Raw genomic sequence first — 6,100 nt, forward strand, 5'->3', positions numbered from 1 at the left:
ATGGCGACACGCTTGAGCCTGTGGAAGAAGCACTGGGGCCAGATGATGGAGGTGGTCAGCTTCAGCCAGACTTGCAGTGAGGGAGACTGCTGCATGGGCGCTTCACTGAAGGTCTTTCAGCCCCAAACATCACACATCAATGGTGGGAGAGATAGGCACAAAAGGACTTTAATCTCTGAAGACTCTACCCAAAATAAAGTTAATGTGTTGGTTTTGTAAGACGCACATTATTCCTTCTGACGAGTTAGGTTGGGGCTTATGGTGGGATGGGTTGTGTGTACTTAACTATGGCACTAATATAAGTGCAGGGGTAGCTGTTCTGTTTAGAACAGAGTTCTGCAAAAGCAACCAGCTTGTCCTCAAGGTGGTGATTAGTCAGCTGCTTATTGCCAGGGCAGAAATAGAGAGCTCAGTGTTCTGCTTTGTTAACATATTTGCCCTAAAATGAGCTCACTGTATTTTAGACTTCACTGTAGTTAGGACAAGTGAGGAACCCCATCCACAGTCATCTCAGAGCCTTAACAGTAACATCACACATGCACTTGGACCTGTTAGAAATAAAGAGATAAAGAATCAAACATCCACAATCCAGACAATGGGTGAGACAGCAATAACATGGTAAATGCAGCCAGATTAGACAGGATCTACATTTCACAAAGTTTCAGCTCCAGATTACTTTACAGCAATATAAATCCAGTTGGCTTTTAACAACCAGCTTCTTCTGTCAGAGCGTAGAGTGCTTTTGGCAGCAGTGGAAAATTTAAAAAGCTGATTTTAGTTCTTTGAAGCTGTGGTGGGAGGTAGGTAAAGCACAAATTTGTGTTTTTTGCCAGCAGGACACCTCCAATTCCACAGCAAAAATTATGCAGCAGTTTAGCAGCTTGAAGTCAACATTAGAGATATTGTGGAGGGGCTATACAGAGATTCAGATCCTGCTACGGGTCAACTGCTACAGGAGAAGAAGTTGGAGTTGAGCTCCTTCCTGCAGGAAAGGGTGCAGGGAGCTCTTGTAAGGTCTTGTTTCCTCCAGTTTAAGGATAAAATTGCCCCAAGCTCCTTCTTCTTCAACCAGGACAGATTGGTGGCACAGAGAGGAAGTGCAAAGGAAGCTGATGATCTGCATCAGGCTTCAAGGAGGCAGGGTGAGATGAGGAACCATGTCATGGATTTCTACACTGGCCTATGTGGGGCGGAGCAGTGCTGCTGCCAAGAGCTATAGGAGCTTTCTTAGCTCAGCCCAGAGAGAAAGCTGCTCTGAACTGTGGGCTGACTCTGGAGGATTTGACAGTTTCTGTCAATCAGATGGCTTTGGGATGGCCACCAGGGATTGATGGTCTCTCCGCTGACTTTTAGAAGCGTTTCTGGAATACTCTTGATTCTGATTTATATAGAGTTTTATTGGAGTGCCTCAGAACAGGATCTCTTCCTGTCTCCCGTTGGTGAGCGGTGCTTTCCCTGCTGCCAAAGAAAAGAGACCTTGCTTTACTCAGGAAATGGAGGGCAGTTGCCCTTGTCTGCACTGACTATAAGTTGCTTTCCAGAGCATTATCAAACTGACTTAAGGTGATGGTTTTCTGAATGGGTTGGTTTGTTGTACAGTTGTGTTCAATGTTTGGTGAAGACGGGGGCAGGGCTGAGTCGGCCAATCCCTGTACAGCGAGGGATAAGTCCAACTATATAGTTTAGCTATTGAGCCCTTGCTGTGCAGGTTGAGAGGTCGGCATTTGCACAGAGAATGTAAAACGTACAATATAATTTGCTTCCTAACTGTATTCAGAGGTTTTTTGACATTAGAGAGAGCCAGCAGGAATTTAGGGGAATAGGTATGTAAATATATATCTACTAAAGGGGTTAACTTGTGGAAAGGTGTGACAAGGAATTATGAATGTGAAGTTCATTTAGCAGAAACAATAAAAAAAATAAGGTGGTAAACACATTTGAAACTGAGATATGATTAATAGTTTGCATGTAATATTTACAACTCTATTATTTCATTATTTTTTTTAACTAGAAGGGAAAGGGTCTCCTATTAAAATATGATATTTAAATATGGTAGGTATATAAGCTTCAGCCTACACCTTTTTACCCCTTTAATTTAATGTCTTATTGTTATTTATTGATTTTTGTGTGCATTCTTGTAGAAAACTTTCAATAAGGACCAAAACTACTACTACTACTACTAGGCCTACTACATACACCAGTTTATGCGTGTTTCTGAAGTTTACTCGCTGAATACTTACTCCAAACCCTGAGCAGAAGCATTTCTGTGGCCAATAACGTGAGGTCTGTTCTTCATCCGTATGATGAATTGGAGCTTTTGTTGTTCGCTCCCTGTTTGTAAACAAAATATGAATGGTGTTGGATCAAAGCATATTTGAAATGATCATCGTGCCATTATAGAACAAATAACTACACACAGATCTGGCAATGAATCACCAGTGAGTTTTGAGTTTATACTTACAGGTACACTTCTCTTTTGTTGTAGCTGCGGTTGTTCCTTCCATGACTGTCTACCGGTTTCTTTTGTTGTTGTTAGTATTAAACATCACTGTGAAGTCTTCTAGCAGCAAAGGGGACAGAGCAACAACAAGAAGTATCAGTCAAACAAAAAAACTAGGCATATAATAAATAATGAAACAGTTTTCATTATTGCACATAGGAAACATTGATATTGATGTTGAACACAGTGTATTGTCAGTTTCAGTAAGTCTACTGAGAGCAGTGTTGATTCTCAAGTGTGACAGCAGCAGAAGGAAGGACCTGCAGTATCTCTCCTTCACACACCACGGGTGAAGCAGCCTGTCACTGAAGGAGCTCTTTAGAAAGCCTGCATACTAAGATCCATGCGATCGGCATAGACGTCTGGGTATTTTTCTCTCCATGGATTGTCTAAAATGTCATTGTATGTTTTGATTACATGTAATACAGTTTCACTGTATATTTCCAGGTTCCTATACCTACCAGGAGGGGGCACAATAGAACTATAGACATTTGGTAAAGTGTTCTCATTCCCAGCATAAACAGTAAACATCAACTCTAACCCGGTAATTCACTCAGACTTCTGTCCCTGACCACGAGATCCTGCCACTGTTTCCTCGGGATTATGTATGCCTTCTCCCTTAACGGCTTGTCGTTCCACCGTGTGGGACTATCCATCTGTGCTTATCAAAGACTGTTACCTGTTGTGTGTCCAGTGGAAAATAAAGCTTTGATTCCAACTATCCAGTGTGTCTGTCGTACTGCTCCTGGGTCCTTACCGCACCCGTTACAATAACTGTTTACTCATTCATATTTATGATGAATGATACATTATATACCATGTATGCCTGGTTTATATTTTGCGACGTTAGTTAATGTGTGATCATGTTCAACCATTAAACATGCCAAAAACTATAATTTACGGTTGGTTGACTGAAAGTTTGGTTATTGATAGTGTTGAGTCTTAGAACAAAGGATGAAGAGCTGCTAGGCCGCAGGACCTCTTTCTACTGCGAGCTTCTTACTGCGCATGCGCATCAGAAAAATCAGCTGGAACCGGTTCAAAATGAATAACAATATTTAATGTACTACACAAAATTCACTTACAAACTGAATTAAGTATCAATAGTAATGTTCTCGAGAGCAGAGACCACATACACGCATCACCTCACAGTCCGACCCAGGCCAGTTAGCTGAAAAAGGAAGCTGCAGTGATCTGAGGTAAACTCCCTCAAACATTGTCTTTTGTATCCCCTGAGAGTCGGAAAGTGTCCGAAACTGTCCTAAAACGTCTGAATGATCCTCCGTGGCGATTAGTGATTGGCTCCATTTGAATTCTGTCCCCTCCCATTATCGATCCTTTAGCAAAACATCTTGGCTCCTCGCAAAACACCTTGGCTCCACCTCTCCGTCGTGGTCAGCTTTGGCATTTGACCGTTCCACTGGCCCCATCCTCCATCGATGAGGTCGCCTCCTTTTGCTGCTGCATGTCTGTGAAGCCTCACTCAGAATCCCTATCTGACCCTCAAGACTTATTCTTACAGTGTTTTAATACCTACAGTGACTATACTTCTATGATTTAATACATTCAATGAGTTAATATACTGTAACATATAATATCCTCTATAAGTGAGGATGTTGTAAATATAATACATTCCATCTGGAAACATATTGTGACTAACATATTTATTATTGTGACACTTCTACTCACCACTTAGGGTGCTATCTAATCCTACTAATAATGTTGTTAATACTGAAATCCTTCACAATAGTCAGACTGGCTACGGCCAGGCTAACAAAAGCCATGTCAACTTGTGGACTTCCACTTTCAAACGGCACCTGCCGTTAGGACACGGTACATGCCAGTGGAACAGGAGCTGCATACCACTCCCGGGATCGGCACATGCCGCTGAACCACATTGGTATACAATCGGCCACTTTTCCATATTGGCACTACTTCTTCTCTGCTGACCCCCGTCCTCAGTTAAACTCACGGAGCGGAGGAGAAGAAGCCGCCTTCAAAAGTCATCATTATGAGATAAAAAGTCATAATTATTAGATGCTAAGTCATGACAAGTCACAATTATGAGATAGTAATGAAGTCCCCATTATGAGATACTAAATCATAGTTATTAGATGGTAAGTAAAGTCATAATGCTAATTCATAATTATGAGATAGTAAGTCATAACTAGAAAATGCATTTCCTGTTGAAAATGCGTTGGAATGCTGAAAGCTGAAATGAATCTCAAAAACATTGCTGAAAATAGATATCCAATTTTAAAAAAATTGCAAAAATCTTAATAATTCAAAAAGTTGAAAGATTACAAATATGAAGTCATATCACCCCTCTCCTGAAATAGCTGAACATTTTGATATTCAAAGTGTTTCTGTAGCTTAAAAAAATTTCAGCGGTAGTGATATTTGTTGTAGCAGTAGTATAAGTTGTAGTTGTAGTAGAAGTATTATTAGCAGTAGAAGTATTAGTAGCATTTGAAGTACTAGTTGTAGCAGTAGTGATATTTGTAGTAGCAGTAGTAGTAGAATTATTAGTAATTAGAAGAAGAAGTAGTAGAAGTAGTAGTATCAGTAGTCATAGTAATAGCTGTAGTAGTATTAGTACTGGTAGTAGCAGGAATAGCAGTAGTAGCAGTTGTGGTATAAGTAATAATAGTAGTGGTAGTGGTAGTAATATCAGTAGTGGTAGTAATAATATTGATGGTATCAGTAATAGCAGTAGTAGTAGTAGTAGTAATAGTAGCAACAGAAAAAGTTGCAGTAGCAGTAGTAGTAGTAGCAGTAGTAGTAGTAGTGATACTAGAAATATTAGTAGTAGTAGTAGTAGTTGTCGCAGTATTAGTAAGAGCATTCATTATTTTAAAAAAAGCCTAATTTTGAGTTTAACGTTTAAATACAGTTAATCCATGAGGAGAAAGGGTGGGACTGGGTGGGGGAGAGAGGGGGACAGGAGACATAATCTTAATGTTTGACACACATAAACAGATCGTATTAAATGACAGGCTTCATCACAAGCATTTCAGTTAGAATTCACTCTTTGGGGCTTTTATTTTGAAATGGGGTGGGGGAGAGAAGGGGAGAGGAGACATAATCATAATGTTAGATAAACATAAACAGGTTATTAAATGAAAGGCTTCATCACAAGCATTTCAGTTAGAATTCATTTTGTGGGGCCTTTACTTTAAAATGGGGAGTGTGTGGGTGGGGGGGGGGAGAGTCCTCTTAAAATCTCTAAGACCTGAATGACTGTATGAGAGAGAGACAGAGAGAGAGAGACTCTGATCTCTCTGGCAAACTTTCTCATTTGGAGTTTGTCCTATGTTTTATCTTTTACAGCTTACATGACTATTGTCCTGCTCTGCCATGTCTTTCCTCGTCTCTCCCTCTTGTGTCGCGGTGTGTGTAAATGTCACTCGAATGAGGAAACTTATCAGAATACCCATATTTGATTGGCTGAGCTGCATCACGTATATCTCTAAATCATGTGTGTGGCTTTTATTTTATAATGGAGGGGGTCCTCTAAAAGTCTCCAAGACCTGAATGACTGTATGAGAGAGAGACACACACACACACACACACACACACACACACACACACACACACACA

Source organism: Anarrhichthys ocellatus, unplaced genomic scaffold (assembly GCF_004355925.1).
Source record: "Anarrhichthys ocellatus isolate YVR2014 unplaced genomic scaffold, GSC_Weel_1.0 scaffold75, whole genome shotgun sequence".
Lineage (NCBI taxonomy): Eukaryota > Metazoa > Chordata > Actinopteri > Perciformes > Anarhichadidae > Anarrhichthys > Anarrhichthys ocellatus.